Source organism: Pseudonaja textilis, chromosome 1, assembly GCF_049901715.1.
Source record: "Pseudonaja textilis isolate UNSWEBS1 chromosome 1, rPseTex1.2, whole genome shotgun sequence".
NCBI classification, from domain to species: domain Eukaryota; kingdom Metazoa; phylum Chordata; class Lepidosauria; order Squamata; family Elapidae; genus Pseudonaja; species Pseudonaja textilis.
Genome location: NC_141990.1, coordinates 299,704,242 through 299,723,379, shown reverse-complemented (window position 1 = coordinate 299,723,379; position 19,138 = coordinate 299,704,242). Strand labels below are relative to the sequence as shown.

The 19,138-nt window shown below is 38.7% G+C and overlaps 1 protein-coding gene across 4 annotated transcripts in view; it reads right to left on the bottom strand.

Annotated features, from left to right (window-relative positions):
- Nucleotides 1–19,138, bottom strand: part of LBHD2 (LBH domain containing 2) — a 61,619-nt gene that overhangs the window by 13,323 nt on the left and 29,158 nt on the right. For 3 of the 4 annotated variants that reach the window (XM_087922224.1, XM_087922223.1, XM_026698548.2), the window contains exon 2: nucleotides 715–820. The gene's annotated coding sequence lies outside the window, so the exon portion shown is untranslated. Of the gene's footprint in view, nucleotides 1–714; nucleotides 821–3,476; nucleotides 3,548–19,138 lie in introns of those variants that run through there. The other variant, XM_087922222.1, reaches the window with a different exon arrangement.

Sequence of the window (19,138 nt, the reverse complement as noted above, 5' to 3'; positions counted from 1 at the left end):
AATTAGGAGATATATTGGGAGATTTAAGACAATATATGCAGTCTTAAGGATAATAGAAACTAGATTGCTATCAGCTTGGAGCCTTGCCTTTTACTTTCACAGAAACCACTGACTATAGTTATTCACTGAAGGTTCAGTACAATTTTCCATAAAAAAAACAGACATGCCAAATTATTGTTGCACAAATGACTATCAAAGACAGGCATCAAGTTCCCCCTCCAAAAATATGGAAGCAATGTATGATATAAACTGCCTTGAATGTACATTAAGTTTTCCATTCAAAAGCATGTCACAATATGACAATTCAGAATGAACTACCAGGACTTGCCCAAGGAATCTAACCTGCTGAAGTATCTTTCATTCAGTAATATGTACTGGCTTGTTCAACCCAGATGCCAGCAATATCTAGAACTCATTTTAGGAATTGATTGGGATGCTTTCGTTTTTTCCTGAACCTGCTTGCATACTGACAAAGACTAGCACAAGTGTTATGTCAATAGGTTCCTTTCTTTCCTACAAACTACATTTGTAATGCACTCAGCATGTAGTGCAGCCTAAAGAGGGCAAAAACCTAGATCTAAATCTAAGGAGCAAGCTTCTTTCATCCTCTTGACAAAAAGCGGGAATTGGCAGATGAGTACATCATTAAGAACTAAGCATCTGAGCTGGGGTAAATAAGGGGAAGAAAATGACATAAATGCAAATTACATTTACCTTCTAAGGACATGAATGGATTTGTCCCCTGAAAAATCTATGCTTGTTGCCAATGTTCGCTGTGGGAAGGAAGTGTTGTGCCAATTGCGTCAATCACGTAGAGCATCTGAAAAAGACAATATTGGAATGAATCAGAGGATGCAGTGGAAGTGACAAAGCTTAAAGAATGGGCATAATGAACTTGAGATAAAAAAGAGAACGAGAGGAAGCAGGCAGTTCCACACTGAAAATTCTACAAAATTCCAAGAGAAAGTTTAGGGGAAATTTGTATATATAGTAGATAGACCTATGCAGTTGCTAGGATTACAAAGATGCTTGGCTTTCCTTCTATAACCATGAAATCTGCCACTGTTTCTTTTCTGAGGAATCTTACCCAAAATGTAATATTCAACCCACTTTGTGGGGAAAAAAAGACTAAAGCTTGAACCTATGTAACTTTCACTGTTATTTCAACTCAGGATCAATAACTATGGATAATATGAGACCCAGAAGGTTTACTAGATTTATCTGAAAGAAAGACTTATTGCTTTGTCAAATATTTTTTATTTAGTATGCAGGGGTCATCTTAGATTTGCTGCAAAAATGGCAAATGTGTCTTTCTTTTTTTGCAGTGGAACATGGTTACAGACTCCCACTGATGTTTTTATAATAGGGGACTTGAAGTTTGTTGAAGAGAAAAGTGACAGGCAAATAGATTTTGATGAAACACTCTGCCCATTTGACCACAGTTACCCTCTGGCTATCATGTTGCTTATTAATGGCCAATAAACAAGTTGCTGTAGACACACACACATACACACACTGGAATGTTTGTACTGGTAAAAGGACTTAAAAAGTTATGAAAGACAGCAAACATCAGGGTCCAACACAGGGTACAGTCTCTCCTTCCCAACTCAAGGAATCTCTAACAAAAATATTTTATGCCAGCCACAGCCATTTCTCTAGAATCGAAAAAGGTGTCTTTACTGAAATGAATAGCAGTAGTGTGCAAGTGGTATGCCTTTCATAACTTGGATCATAGCCACAGAGGTTTAACAAACCTTCTTAGTTAGGAATCATTTCAGTCATAATGCAGAATAGTAGATTAATCAGGCAATGATTTCATTCAAAAATAACAATTAGAGAAAATATGTCCCTTATCTTTCAATACTAATTTTCTGAAAAGATCCTGGGTCATTACAATTAAAGAGATTCTAATGCTCCACAACTACCTCTGTAATAACAAGCCAACTCTGTTTTCATAGACTATAGAGCATAGAATCATAAGCAGTATCCTATTAATTGTTGTTATGCATCTGTATAAAAATTGGCTTTTATTCTGTTCCAGGAGTCATCAGAAATCTCTAGGCAATTTTATCCTTTTCTTCTTCCTCCTCTGTCCAATTTGCTTTTATTTATGATAAAAATAGGCTGAGATATAATGTCCAAATGATGAATCATAAAATATATTGTTTAAAAAGAATAGCAAATCTCTTTGTACTCTAAATCACTGTTCATGATACTAACATCCATTTAAATGCTTGAACCAAACAACTCTTACATTGTTCTTGATGCAAAAATTTAGCCATTGCAAAAACAATTATTATAATATAGACCAAACTATCCAGATAAAACTGTATAGCCTAGAGGATTTAATGTATGGATGTCCTTCCATCCTTCCATCCTTCCTCCTTCTCTCCCTTCTCCTCTCCAACTTCTCTTCTTATATAAGCTTAAAAGCCAAGTTTTATACAGATCCATAACAACAAAAAATATGACACTGGTTTTATTGAGATAAAATAGTTTTAAATATAGGAAGCTGGCTTAATCAAAGTTAGACCTATTAATTAAGACTCTTTGCTTGGGATTTGTCTCCCATAGATGCCTACTTAACTGGAGCAAATGTATAATCTAGCATTTTACCCAGATACTGTAATATGTAATTCATATAAGTGATATGGTTCACTTGCCAACATATTATTCTGTTTTTGTTTTTGTTTTAATTTGTATGTTTAGTTTTTCAAGCTATATTTAGATTGTTCTTTTCTATTGTGTTATGTGTATTTCTGAGATCTTGTAATTTACCAATGATAATGCTAATTGGAATTAGAGAACTCGTTTGCAACATTTTCCCCTGACTGAACCATGGGTCCAGATGAGTGAACAGGCTGGCTGAAAAACAGCATTTGAATTCCCAAATTTCAAGACAACAGCTTGGATTCCAAATTAATCAGAACATTTTGAAGACTTCCTGTAATCACCCAAACCCTTTTTCCAGATACAATATTTCTCCAATATAATATTTGTACAGTGGAACCAATGCAAAACTAAGCAAAAATATGGAGCTGTCCTGGAGTTTATATTCTTATAGTTATAACCAACTGTTCATCTACAGTAACTCCTGCATTTTATAGTTCCTGTAGAAACATATCCTGTAGAAACAATTCTTCTTTTGCTATATGAACAGAAGAAAATTGTGCTGGATACAAACGTGGTCCATTGAGGTTCTACCACAAGCATAACGAAAAAGACAGTGTCATTCTGTTGTTTCCCCCCATTTTTAGTGCCATAGTGCTACAGCAGTTTTATAGCCCCATGAATTAATTCCTAAAACAATAGCTATCATCACATCACGTGACATTGTATTTGTTTATTTCATGCTTTGCAACTATGAAGTCATTCCTGCTATCAGGATAGAAAGATCTATTCCAGAAAAGCTTTAACAATAGATTCAGCTAACTGTATACAGTGGCTTTTTAATGGAGAATAAAATATATGATTACCTTCAGCATTACCTTGCTTGCCACAAGTTAGTCATTCATAATATCACTTGAAGTGCTGTTCTCAATTCCAGGAACATTTGATCCTTCGGTATCTGTGACAAATCATCACTAGCCTGACTCACAGCTTAGATGCCTCAAGCTAATAATCCCTCTCTATATAATGTGTATATAGCTTTGTATAATATCCTACCAATTGCTTTACTGAAGGGGGGGGGGGGGTGACTTGTAGTATATCCCGCTGAGAGTTTGTAACTTTGGAGCAATAATTGAAACTTGCACACTGATACTAGTAAATATTAATTATTGGTCAGATTATCCCAGAACCAATAAGGAAAACCAACAACAGCAACTCTATTTCATACAACACTTGCCTGGTGCTTATGTTTCCACTTGTCTTATGCCTTGGACAGTTCCTGTTTTGTAGAATGTTTTTTTAAAAACAGGAATGTAGTTCAGAGCCAGTCAAAAGATTAATAGCAATAGCACTTAGACTTATATACCACTTCACAGTGCTTTACAGTCCTAAGTGGTTTACAGAGTCAGCATATTGCCCCCAACAATCTGGGTCCTCATTTTACCCACCTTGGAAGGGTGGAAGGCTGAGTTAATCTTGAGCCTGGTGTGATTCGAACTGCCACATTGCAGTCAGTTGGCAGTCAGCAGGTAGTCTGCAGTACTGCATTCCAACCACTGTGCCACTGCAGCTCTTATCCTTGACATACAGTATCCAGATAAGATTAGAAAAGGCTCCCATGTAAATATTTGAAGAATCTCAGGGTGGAGGGAAATGCAAAAAACTTCAAACACATACAATTATGGTATGTGCCTCTATAACTTGGTTTCTTCACTTTTCTGCTTTCTAATAATAATTTTTATGTTGCCTGACTCCCAGTGACTTTGTGTGATCTATTTTACTCTAAATAAATGGAAAGCTATTCCAGTGTCTTGTTCAGTGGATTATGATAGACAGGAGGAGACATTTTATCCCTATTACAAATTCCATTGTCTTAGATGATAGATAGATAGATGGATAGATAGATAGATAGATAGATAGATAGATAGATAGATAGACAGACAGACAGACAGACAGACAGATGATAGAGTGAATTTAAACAATAAGCAATTTAATGTTTACTTTAAACAGCTTTTAATATATTAAAACTAAACTAAGATTTGCACCAATAGAAAAACTTCAATTAATCAACGTTCTTCATTTTGTCCAATCTGAATAAAAAAAGCTGGACCTTGAAATTGGCTAAATTTTGATCATCAAAGATTTTCTGATTTGGGAGGAAAAAAGGCAACTCTAGGAGCAAAACAGCCACATATCTGGAATTTTTATGACTTTCTGAATGTGGACAACAGTCATATATAACAGCATATTCAACCTTACTGCCAAGGAACTCAAAACAAGAGAGAGCAATGTTACCACAATTTCTTCCTATACCACATATTTAGGTTAGGTAAAATAATTCAAGACATCCCTGCCATCTTAATGGTGGAATATGATTTCATAGAATAATAGGGTTGGAAGAAAGTATTTAAACCATCATCTGCAATCTCATGGGGTGAATAGAAATCCAAGGGTTTGTTTTTTTTAAACCCAGATAACTGGCTCTCTCTACTTTCCATTTCATTACATCCAGGAAATGTCTGTGGAGGTTCTCAGTCATCCAGGTCATGGTAGCCCTAAGGTGCTTTTTCAAGAGGCAACTGGACTTTCTGGTTTTTCTTTGAAGATGTTTGACCTCTTATCCAAGAAGCTACTTCGGCTCTGACTGGATGGTGGGAAATGGAAGGAGTTATACTCCTTGCAGATAGCTGGTCATTTGCATTCTTTTACAGTGTCATAAAGTTCACAGAGGGAGAGAGATATCTACCTCCAATCTACAACACAGTCCTTTCAACAGTTCCAAGAAGGCTCCACACCCATTTGCACCACTCAGGTGACCCTGATGACACAGATAAACCTCCAGGTGACCTTAACAACTCACTAAAAAAATGCAAATGAGCAGCTGTCTGCAAGGAGTATAAATCTTTCCATTCTCCACCATCTAGTCAGAGATGAAGAAGCTTCTTCTTGGATGAGAAGTGAAACGACTTCAAAGAAAAACCAAAAAGTCTAGTTGCCTCTTGAAAAAGCACCTTTGGTACATCCAGGAAAGGAAATTTCTGGGGAATTAATTCCACTGTTGAACTCAATCAAAATGGTCCTTGATGGGACCTTGGAGGTCTTTGAATCCAACCCCCTGCTCAAACAGGAGATCCTATACAATTTGAGATAAGTAGCTGTCCAGTCTCTTCTTAAAAACCTCCAGTGATGAACACACAACTTCTGGAGGCAAGCTGTTCCACTGGTTAATTGTCCTGATCGTTAGGAAGTTTCCTCTTAATTCCAGGTTGCTTCTCTTCTTGATTAGTTTCCATCCACTGTTTCTTGTCTTGCCATCTGATGCTTTGGAAAATAAGTTGACTCCCTCTTCTTTGTGGCAGCCCCATCAAATACTGGAATACTGCTATCATGTCTCCCCTTTTTTTTCTATACCCAGTTCCTGAAACCGTTCTTCAAATATTTTAACAACTGTTCTTGCTGTTAGGAATTCTTTTTCCAAACAATCAAAATCTGCCTTCCTGTAGCTTCATCATTCCATGTCCTGACAGAACAAGAACATTTAGGCTTCTTAATCCTAACCTTGATCTTCTCCATCCCATTGGAATACCCTTTCCTCTCTAATGGAATGGTTCTTAAGGCACAACAACTTTAATCTTACATTGCATCTAATAGTATGGCAGTTCTTATGTATTGTTGACTCCAAACATCTTGTGCGGTTGCACTCTCAGTTCTTTATGGTTTTGGCAAAAGAGTTGTCTCTCCTTCCTAGTAGCCATGCTAGGAAGACATGAAGAGTTGATGGTATAGAGAGTCACACAGAGAGAAAGATAGAATGGCCAAAGGGAGAAGAAAAAAGAGAAGGAGATAGGAGAGAAAGAAAAGGTCAGTGCACAAAACTTATTTCTGTTTAATGATGATACTTTCGAAATCCACAGTGGCATCAAGGAAAACATTAGTGGTTTTGTCATATTACATGATCCACCAAAGAGAAATGCACTCATCTACGCAGATGTTTCTGAAAGCCACCTACTGCTTTTTGGATTTAAGTATTTTCTTTTTTCTTCCTCTCTCGCTCTCCACCCCGCCTTCTCCTAAGCAACTGAGGAAAGCAAGATATGTCAGAGACTACAAATCAGACAATTCCATCCTGTTCTTTCTTTACAGGAGCCATAGTTCCCTCTTCCCACCCACGCACTACTTGAGCTCTTTGGCTGCTCCACAGGGTTAGAGCTGCTTTCTTTTACACAGATGTACAGATTAGTTATGAGGAGGGTCTTTTCTTCTCAAAGGCAACAAACTAAACTGAGTCCAGAAGATTCAGACATGTTCTGTCTGAAAGGTGATTCAAGAGGAAAAAAGGGTATGGAAAGATTTTTTTTTTTTAATAAAACCATTTCTACACTGATCTTCAACTATTCTGCAGTCTGAAAATACCTCCAGGCAATATCATATTTTCAGCTGCAGAGAAAAACAGGAGAGGCTTTCTTTTTTATACTTCATAAATACAAATCTAGAAACTATACACTTCATACCAGTACCTAATTTCCTTTCCATGTCGCTTGCAAGAAACACAAATCTTACATATGTCGAATAATCTTTAACAGCATTTTTTTACTGCATTCTTTTCAAAAGTTACACTTTCCATTTGAAAAGTAAACCAACTTATATTATAAAAATGCATTGTTTTGGAAATTCCAAGTATGTAATTGAACATACAATCTGATTTAAATATGTCTGAATCAGCAGAATTAACAATTCATTCTTCAATCTTCCACTCTACAAAACTGGGACAGGTCTTCAGAATAAGAATCTACTCTAGAATTTGTTTAAATGAATACTTTGTCAAGTCTAATATTTTAATTTTAATATTGTTTAAAATTCTTTAATGTAGCTATGTTTGTGAGCAAATGAGTGGAAAAAAACAATAAATTCAATACTTAACAATTTTACATCTAAAGTACAATAATATTTAAGAGATGGAATTATAGGTGCTGTAATATAATCACTGGGTTGCTTGGTTTTGATTTGGTTGAAAAGATCCAATATTGTGGAACAGTTGGAGAAGGGAGACCACAGAACATATTTTACTGAATGGTGCAATTTATTTACGATATATTACAATATGTACAAAATTCCATTTGGCTGTAGATTTTATTATGAACAAAAAAATAAAGTATAAGCAAATTACAGGATTCTAATTAAATACTATAACAATTTAATTGGATTTTAAAATAGAATAGTATAAAAGATTATTTAAATATGATGTAAAATTATTAAGTATTGAATTTATTGTTTTTTCACTTTTTAAAATTAACCTTATTTATTATAATATTGATTCAATATTAAAAAGCATGATGAATACTGCTCCAAAATTCAACCTAGATATATCTAAAAGAATTTGTCCAGCTGATTCTTATTGCAGATGAACAGTCTACTGTAATTTATACTCCAGTCTAATCAAATTGGAAGGGACCTTGGAGGTCTTCTAGTCCAACTCCTGCTCAAGCAGGAGATCCTATACCCATGATGGTGAACCTATGGCATGTATGCCAGAAGTGGCATGGAGAGCCCTCTCTCTTGGCACGCAAGTCATTGCCCCAGCTCAGCTCCGTCACGCATGCATGCGCACCTCCCACCTGCCAGCTGGTCTTCGGGTCTCTGTCACACATGTGTGGGAGAAGGCAGTGTGCATGCATGGTGGTGGGGTGCATGTGCTGGGGTGGGCACATGCAGGGGGCAGGTTGCATGCATGGGGATGTGCAGGTGTGTGCATGTGTGAGGGTGGGGCACATGCACAGGGGACACATGCGCACATATGCAGGGATGCACACACATTGCATTTTGGTGATGTGTGCATGCGCTTTGGGCCCTTGGTGCTGAAAAGGTTAGCCATACCATTTCAGACAAATGGTTGTCCAATGTCTCCTTAAAAACCTCCAGTGTTGGAGTACCCATAACTTCTGCAGGCAAGATTCAGATTGAGAATGTGTAGATTGTGCAAACTGTTGTCCCAAAGGTGCTTTTTCAGGAGGCAACTGGACTTTCTTGTTTTTTCTTTGAAGACGTTTCGCTTCTCATCCAAAAAGCTTCTTCAGCTCTGATAGGATAGTGGGGAATGGGAGGATGTATATTCCTTGCAGACAGCTGATCATTTGCATCCTTGCATCCAAAGTGGTCTTTGAAGCACTTGGAGGGTTATCTGTGTCTTCAGGTCATCTGAGTGGTGCTCCTGTGGTGCAATATAGTTCCTGTAGTCTGCCATTTTTCCTCTGGAAATCCATTCCTACTCCCACACCATTCAAAGGGAGTTCATCCAAAATTGTATAGCTAAAAGTCTGTAGAGATTCTCAGTCCAGGTCATGGTTGCCCCAAAGGTGCCTTTTCAGGAGGCAACTGGACTTTCTTGTTTTTTCTTTGAAGATGTTGAAAGGATGCAAATGACCAGCTGTCTGCAAGGAGTATTAATCCTTCCATTCCCCACTATCCTGTCAGAGCAGAAGAAGCTTCTTGGATGAGAAGCGAAACATCTTCAAAGAAAAAGCAAGAAAATGTAGTTGCCTCCTGAAAAAGCATCTTTGGGACAACCATGACCTGGGATGACAGAAAATCTCTACAGACTTGTGCAAACTGTTGTACAATAACCTTAATTTCACAAAGTTAACAAAACAATGCTTAGAATCATCCAACACAAATTAGAATTCAGATTTCCCCTACATGGAAAAAGAGATGCCAAACATTCAAGCCAGTTTTAGAGGAGGCTAAGGAACAGAAGACATTGCTGTTAATGTATGCTGGACAATTAAGAAAAAAGTACCAAAAAGAGGTCATTGTGTGCTTCATCATCATAGAAAAGCCCTTTTTTTGTTGATTTATGCCAAGCTGTGGAATGTGCTCAGAAAAATGGGAAACCTGGAACATCTCATTGTCTTAATGAGACACCTATGTACAGGTCAGGAAGCCCCCAGTTTGGAGAGAATATCATGAAAGTAACTGACTCCAGATTGGCAAAGGAGTGCAACAAGGTATATACCCGCCTGTTATTTATTCAATTTATATGCTGAATACATATTAAGTGAAGTTGGATTGGAAGATGTGAGTGGTTTTAAGACTGGAGGAAGAAATATCAACAGCCTGTGCGATGCAGATGCTGCTGCTCTGATAGCTGAAAACACAAAGGACCTGGAAGCTCTAGTAATAAAAATGAAAGCTTTCATTGTGAGAGCAAAGTGAAAAAATGGGAATAGAATTAAATCTAAAGAAGACCAAACTAATGACAACAGGTAGAACAAGGCTTAAAATTGGCATTAGAGATATCAAAGTGCCAGATAGCTTCTGACTTTTAGGTCAACCATTAACAGAAAAGGGACATGCAGTCAAGAAATATAATTAATTCTAGAATTGATTCATCAGGCTGGATTAGAACTCAGTGAATAGAAGTCTACCATAAGCAGAAGAGAGGAAGAAAATTTTCTAGAGATTTCTTGTTTCCTATGTAACATCTTACATCCTATCGGAAACTTTTCTGGATGTTTGGGAGACTTATAACAGACCCCCAAATTCCCAATTCCCTACTTATCCAAATGTGTTGATACTATACTCATAATTTTCAGACTATAGCAGCTAAAAATTTGAAAAGCCCAACAAATCTGGACATAAAGAGGTCTGGGAAAGCTGAAGAATATTTTCTAGCTCATATAAGAAACACTTATATTTAGAACATTAATATTCAGTGTATGTTGGAGCAGTAAAGAACCTGTCTTAAATTTCTTCTATTCTACATCCTTTCTTATATTAGACTATAACCATATCCAAAAGAATACAGTGTACTTGATCCATGAAGAATCTACTGGAACTGTTATTTCACATGTTTTGAAAACTGTACTTCTACCTATGTGATCTAATACCATAGTTACCTTTTAGTAGCCAAATAAGACTCAACTTGTATTCAGTTTGTAATCAACTATAACTTCAAGGTATATCTCTTTTGTACTACTTTCAAATGATACATCTTCCATGTTATATTTGTGCTCTTAATTTCTGATTCCTAACATGAAAATTTACTTTTGTCTTTATTATAATTTTTATTTTTGTTTTTTTCAAACCACTTCTCTCAAAATCATTCTTAACATTTTCTTCTTTTAGTATATTAGAGCATCTATCATATCTAGTTTTAGATCATCTGTAGTTTTGACAAGCATTCCCCTCCATCTCTTTCTCTGACTAAGCAAAAACGTTAAAGAGGACTGGGTCCAGAATTAAAACCTATACAAGTCCACTTGACACCTCTGTCCAATTTGACAAGGAACATTTGATGAATACAGTTTTTGGAACCATTTGTGGATACATCCAATAGATTTTTATCTAATTCTTCCTTAAATAACTTGCTGATTAGATTGCCATAGGAAATTTTGACAAATGCTTTGCTGCAGTTAAAATATATCAGACAGATAGCATTCCTCCAATTTACTAAGGCCATTACCCAAACCAAAAAAAAGATGAAATATGATTAGTATAGTGAAACTTGTTCTTGATAATTTAATGGTAAACTTTTAGTAATCACAGCATTTTTCTCAAGATTCTTACAGATTGATCACATTCCAAATACTAAAGTAAGAATGTCTATATTTCACTTAATACCTCTGATGTAAACAGTAAGATAGCATTCACATTTCTGTCCACCTTGCTTAGTTTACAAACTATTATCTATTTTATAGAACAAATATAATGCAAAAATTATTTTCAGTTCACATTTTTCACACTGATCTGTTTTTCATATTGAGATGTCTATAGAACACTTTTTTTAAAAAAAATCCCACTTTATTATTTTTTATTAATAACTCAAGATAGCGAACATACCTAATATTCCTTCCTCCTCCTATTTTCTCCACAACAACCTATGAGGTAGATTGGGATGAGAGAGAATGTCTGACTCAAAATCACTCAACCAGCTTTCATAAAATGGGACTAGACAACTAACTCTCTAAAAGAAGGACTCATCCATCAGTATATGGTTCAAATAAAGAAAAGTTGAAGGAAGTTTTGCAACTCTACTACTGACCTCATGAAAATATAATGGATATGGCACTATTGAACTGGTTATCTGAAATAAAAGCAGAACAAAATAAAGAGAATATAATAACTTAAATGCAGAATTATTGATTCACCTGAGCTAGCATCTGCTTCCTAATCTTATAGTTTGGAAAAGGATTAATTACTAAATTCCAAATGTAAAACTAGAGGCCTAAGTTGACTACTATTAATGTGACCTGTAAGTTAACTAATGTTAATGGGATCTCTAGTCCAAAATCAGCCAAGGGCCCCAAAGCTGAAAACTACTCAGTTATACAAATTCCTCCAAAACAAATATTATATTTAAATTGGGTGCAAGATGTCTAATATTAGTTGAGGATAAAAATGTAAAAGGAACTGAGAAGAAGTACATTGGCTGCAATCTTTTTTAGAGGACTGGCAAATTGAGGATGAATAAGCCTCTGTCCTACTGTTTGCCTGGTTAAATGTTGTAACAACTGGACATGACTTTTCTAGGCTCTTCCTTATGGCTATGTTAATATGCACACCTCCAATCCTTGTACCATCATAAACCTACATTATTTGTGTTGCTTTGAGTGTAGAATTGTTTTCTGAAATTCTGATTTGTCTAAGGCAGCTTCTCATATGAAAAAGAAAGAGGAACATAATTTGTTTGAAGTTGCATTACATTTTCTGTATTTTAAGAGCAATGCATTCATTGGTTGTGTCCTCACATGCTTAATTTTTACCAACATAGTGGCTAAATTGGGATATGTTATGCTTGGCATAGAGTGCATTAGATTTTTATGCAAATCAAGCATGTTTTGCTATGTTTCTGGGTTGTGCTAACAATGTCAGTACCAGTATTAATTGTGTTTGTTGTATGAATGCAGCCACTGAGTGCCATCCTTATATAGCTTAAATAGTACAATATTGTATATCCAATGAACTGGGATAAAGATGAAATAAAAAGGTGAAAAGATTCTCCAAGTAAACAAATAATACCTGATGAGCTCAGAACACTTAACACTTGTTAGCATAAGGGAAATGAAATTCAGTGTCTTGGAACAGGGCATGATAGGATGGTCAGCTGCAAAATGACAAAGCTCTTGTATCTCTACAGTTATGGAAAAGAGGAAATTTGAGGCTGGTTTCCTTGGCATAATAGAGTTAAATCATTGAACCCAACTGCCTGGCTAGATGCTTGTTTTTCATGAACATTATAAAGCTTTCTTCCACATATTATTTATTTTCAGAGGAACTAGTCTTACATTATTCTACAGTACTCTCTTCAGTGTCATTATAAAGTCTATGGTAGCCTGTCCTCTCATAAATCTTTCTCTATGCTCAGGTTGTGCTGTATTTATCAAGTGCTATGGGAGCTGATGACAGGTTAAATCCTCCTTCTTCTTCCCCGTTTTGGACAGAGCTTCAGTTTTGAATGTTCCCAATCCACCAAGCAGGAAAGCATGCTAACTGTTCTTTATTGAGCAACTACGACCAAATGTCTGTACATGGTTTCTCCTAACAGAAGGATGTGTGGGCAAATCTTTCAGAACACGAACAAGACCAGACAATGATCAAGAATGGAGAACAGAATATGTGAGAGATTCTAACATGTCTGTCTGTCTCCCTCTCAGAAAAAATTTCCACAAAGAATATTAATTTCACCTGGTACAGTGACAGAAATAATTTACAGCACAAATAATTTATCCAATTTATACTGTGCCTTTTAAGACACTTAACAAAACTTGAAAAACAAAATCTGAATATAAAAAGGTTAAAAATAGAGATTAAAATTAATACTAAAAGGCTGGTAAAAGAGGTGCAGCTTTGTACAGAATATTAAATGCATTACTTACCCCTTAATCTCTCTCTCTCTCTCTCTCTTTCTGTGTGTATGTGTGTGTGTGTGTGTGTGTGTGTGTGTGTTTATCCTGAAGTGTGTATGCATGTTGGTGCTGGAAATTACATTAATGTATCCAGGGGTGGAATTCAAATTTTTTAACAACCGGTTCTGTGAGCGAAGCTTAATTTGTGGGTGTGGCTTGGTGGTCATGTGACTGGGTGGGCATGGCTTGGTGGTCATGTGACTGGCTGGGTGGCTTGGTGGTCATATGACTGGGTGAGTGTGGCCTGGTGGCCATGTGACTGGCAAATCAAATACAAGTGGTCCTCACTTAATGGCCGGTTGCTTAGCAAGTGTTCTAATTTATGACTGACCTCCCCAGAGCTACTTGACCTGTTTTTGGAGTTTTGACAGCCATGCACACACACACACACACACACATACACACACATCTCCTTCTAATCCTGCTGGAGCAGTGGGTTGGACTAGATGATGACCTTGCAGGCTAGCCCTAGATTGCTGTGCTGTTTCAAAGGGTCTTCTGAAGCCAGGATTTGTGTCCTTCCTTCCTTTTTTCTCTCTCTCCTTCCCTCCTTCCATGTATCTATTTATCCATTTATATATCTAACTCACTTTCTCCTCCCTCCCTCCCTCCCTTCCTTCCTTTCTCTCTCTCACACACTCTCTCTCTCTTTCTGTCCCTTCCTTCCATCCCCCCTTTCTTTGTCTATCCTTTTCTTCCTTTCTCTTCCTTTCTCTCTCCATTTTTCTTTCTTTCCCTTTTTCTTTTCTTTCTTGTCTCTTCCTTCTCTCTCTTTCTCTCCCTCCCCCTCCCTCCCTCCATATCCCATTCACTTTCTCCTCCCTCCCTCTTTCTTTCTCTTTCCCTCTCTCTCTCTCTCTCCCTCCCTTCCCTAACCCAGGGTCCACCAGCCATTTTGACCTCAGGGACCACCAAACTCATAATTTTAAATCTCGGGGACCACTAATTTGAATTTTGACTGACAGTGGCACAGGAAACTTTGGCCGGGCTCTCAAGAGTTGAGAATGACTCTGGCTGCTTCTCTCCACTAAGAGGTGGCCAAGATATCTGCAAAATTGTCTCTTCCTAAGTATCAACATTGAGGTGTCACATAAAATGGTTCATTCTGTATTGTTGAATTTCAACTGTTTATTATCTCAGGTATTAAATACTGTCACCTTGATTGTTTTGCATTTCATGATGATCAGAAGCCACTTTCCAACCAGTATAATAAAACAGAACTATTTTGCCATTATATTACAATTTCTCTTTCTCTTAACAGCCTCTCTACCCTAACTATTATATTTATCAGCCTGCAATGCGCTGGTAACATAAAACATAAGAAGCATTGCCAAAAGGCTCCAATTTTTTGACAGGGACCCGCACCACAAATACGTGAAACTCTCGATTCCTCCACCATCCTCAGGAGAGAGAAAAAACATGGCAACACAAGGAACCAGGAATCTCCCCTTCAGACAAAGGAGCGGCCGGATGGATGCAGTTTTACACCCGATGCCCCAAAGGACTCCAGAAGCCAGGCTTGGGCACTCCCGATAGATATGTAATGGGGGGCAGGGAGCACATCCTTGGGCAGGGCTGCAAACAGGACATCTGGGAGCCAGCAGGGTTCCCCCTTTGTGAAAGCCCCTTTGGGTGCTGCCTCTTCCCTTCCAGCGCTGCCTCCAGCGTTGATCAGAAGTTCAATGCTTCTGGATAGAGCACTGGATGGAGCACTTCTCTGGCCGCCGCACTTTGGTGATGGGTGCAGGCATAGGTAGTGTCCTCAGGGCAGCACCACTGGAACAATGCTGCTGATTCAGGTGTGAGCCCCCCCCCCCCGTGTTAGCGTGGTGCAACAATGTTGTGCTCCCCTTTGCACAGGAGTTCAGCCAAGCTATCTGCAAAATTATCTCTCTTGAGGAGCACTTGACAGTTTGCAGATAGCTTGGCCGCCTGTTAGGGGAGAAAAGCAGCTGGAGTCACTCTCATCTCTTGAGAGCCCAGCCAAAGTTTCCTGCACCACTCACGCTTCAGCGCTTTGACTCCCAGGGACAGGACTTCGGCCAAGCAGCAGTGGTGCATTGGAGAAGCAGAGCAAGGAAAGCCAGAGGTCAGTAATTTTCACTGCAAGAAGCCTCCAGATGCCGTGTCTTTTTGCCATTTCTTTGCTGACCGGAACTGAGCCGGGGGGGCGGTGGCTAAAGGATTCTCCTACCAGCAAAGAGGGAGGCTTCTTGGTGGGGGATGGGGACACAGTGAGACTTGGAAGGCAGCTCCTGCACCCTGCCTGTCCCTTTTTGGTCCCTCCCTCCACATCGAAGTATCTTAAAGGGGCAGTAGCAGAGCGAAGTGAAGGGAGGCAGAAAAGTACACCCAAGTCTTTTACTCCTTCTTGGGCATACGCAGAGCAATGCATCTCACAGTGCCACAGGGACTCACCCATGCGCCATATCCTCATAGAAGGTCCTGGCCTCACCCAGGCCCAGGACCTGACATGTGCACACTTGAGGCCGGGACCTTCTGCGAGGAGATGGTGTATGGACTACCGGCTCGGTTCTGGCTGGCAAAGCAGCAGCTGGGACTCACCACCCTGTACTTTGCACCAGGGTGCACCTCATTGCCTCATTGCCTCAGTGCCAGAGTGGAGGTGCGGGCTGGTGGGGAGCCCAGCAGCTCTCAGCCCTGGCTTACCTTCCCTATGTCACCTGGGTGATGCAGGCCCGGGCAGTATAGCATTGTGCTCCCTGGTCTCTCCCTCCCCACTCCTAGCAGGCAAGGAGAGGGGCCGGGCCAACCAGGGGCCCATTTTACCGGTACTCCGAACTACTGGGAACCATAATAACTGATTCTATAGAACCGGGCTGAACCGGTAGAATTCCACCCCTGAATGTATTACTCCTAAGAAAGTATACACAAGAGCCTTGGTGGTGCTTTGGTTAGAATGCAGAATTGCAGCTCATTCTATGGATTGCCAGCAATTCAGTCCTGACCAGATCAAGGTTGACTTAGCCTTCCATCATTTCAAAGTTGTAAAATGAGGACTGAGACTGTTGGGGGCAATATACTGACTTTGTATACCACTTAGAGGGGGCTGTAAAGCACAGTGTGAAGCAGTATATAAGTCAAAGTGCTATTGCTGTTATAGATTGCTAAGGCAATCTTATGTATCTGTTCTGAAGTAAACTTTGTTGTTTCTACTGCAGCTTTATTTCAGATAATGGAATATGGGACTACAAACCAAAGTCTTACAGCAAGGGATCTCCAAAGAAACGCAAGGAAGCCTCTGATGTATTTGATTTGCAGTGATGTTTTTTTAAACTAGGCAAAAATGATGAGTTGACTTAACAATCCATACTTGCTGCCAATGGCAATTTCTTAAAACAGGTTTAGCAAATTAAAAGTAAGTTAGTTTTATCTTTGTTCCAGATAAACTGGTGATATATGTTTCTAAATGTTCTCATTTTTTTCTGATGGATAATTAAGTTGCCTTTTGCAAATGAAGTCCTGCCTCATTAATCCATGTATTGTTAAAAAAAAGCACATGCACCCTCCTTTAGAAATAATTTTACAGAGACTTTCAAAGCCCATTTACACTGTCACTTTTTTAAAATGCTTAGGAATACAGAACATTTGTGGGATAATAGAAAAGGTATTTTTCATTTTGGTAATAAAAACTAAGAAACAGAGAGTATGATGAATAAATAGTATAATGGTATAATGCTTTGGATTTAATTTCAAATATGCGATATGGAAGACACAAAATATTATTCTCCCCTCCCTCCTTTTTATGTATGCCTTTGAGACAGTATTGATTCCTGGTGACTGTGTGGACAAGTTCCTGTAGTTTTCCTAGCACAATCTCAAAAGTGGTTTTCCATTGAAGAACACTCTACTGGCATTGTACGTAAGGTGGAACTAGAACCCATTGACTCCTGGCTTCTAGTCTTGTGCCTTAACCATTATATCGACCTGATTCTCTACTACCCATCTTTAAATTTCTACTATCTATTCTTCAGCGTGCTCTTTAACTTGTATATCTTTGACCCAAAGTAACAATGGAGGGGATGAGGAAGTTTACTTTTACTGTTGTTAGATTTATATTGTTTGCTGTCCCATAGGAGCCTAGTGACCAGTGAGCACAATGACAGCCTAATGTTCTTACATACTGAATTATTAAGGCTGTTATAACAAAAAAGAACAACAAAGTTTCTAAGTTTGATCACTAAACTGGGAAAATAGGCATTAAAGAGACATATGTCTCTTTATGAGAGAGTGATACAAGAGACATATATCTCTTTATGAGAGAGTGATACAAGAGAAGTATCAAAATATTTATTTATCTAAATAACTTATATAGCTACTTGTTAACTCTGGGTGGTCCACACAATTAAAATAACCAAAAAAAAAAAACACCCCAGTATACAAATACAGATAAACAACCAAAAACAAAATGGTTAAAATCCAATTAAAACCTGTTTAAAACTATACAGCTAGTTCTCACTTAATTGCCTTAATTATGGCTGGAATTTTCATCGCTAAGCAAACTGATTGTTAGATAAATCACATCATTTGGTGATAGCAGGTCTGGTAGCCCTGGTTGTGTTTACTAAGTAATAGGACTCATAATAAGCCTCTTCTGCCTGACATGATGGAATGGGTAGGAAGAGGCGGTCCCTCAAATAACTGTGTCTCATGCCATGTAGAGCCCTATATATCATCATCCAGCACTTTGAATTGAACTTGGAAGCAAAAGTGCACTTATCCAGAAGTGCATATAACTGCCTGTGTTGTTATATTTTTTGCCAGGTGCAATTTCCACATGCTCTTCAAAGTTAGCCCCATGTACAGCCCATTAAAGTAATCTAGGTAAGAGATCATCAAAGCATGAAATGCTGAGAGTAGAGCCTTTCAAAAGAGGAATGGGTGCGACTGGCACACAATCTGAACTTGTGCAAAGGACCTCCTATCTGTGCCTCAAGCAGAAGTCATGCACCCAACAGGACCCCCCGGTTGTGCATAGGGTCTGTTGGTAGCAGAGCCACCACATCTAGCACCAAAGATGGTAAACTCAAAGAACCTGAAGGCCCCAAACCCCCAAGCCACCCATTTTGCTAGGGTTGAACTGAAGCCTACTTGGGAGAGAAGTAGGAGAGGATAGCCCTACCATCACAGATAAACTAATAGGGTCTAATATAATTGTTATATAGTTGTTAATTAGGGCTGGGAAAACCTGGGTTCCAGCCAGTGGTGGGATACAATTTTTTTTTACTACCAGGTCTATGGGCGTGGCTTGGTAGGTGTGGTGTGGCTTCGTGGGCGTGGCAGAGGAAGGATACTGCAAAATCCCCATTCTCTCCCCACCCCACTAACCTGCTTTCCAGCTCCGTTCCCCTGTGCAGGGCAACCAAAGAAGGCCCATCCAATCAGGTGGGACTCGGAAGGCAGAAAATAGATGGGGGTAGGGCCAGTCAGAGGTGGTATTTGCTGGTTCTCCGAACTACTCAAAATTTCTGCCACCAGTTCTCCAGAACTGGTCAGAACCTTCTGAATACCACCTCTGGTTCCAGCACTCCTTCAAGCATAGAAGTCAGCAGGATGACTTTCAGTCAGTCACTCTCTCTCAACTCTAGGAAGAAGGAAATGGCAAA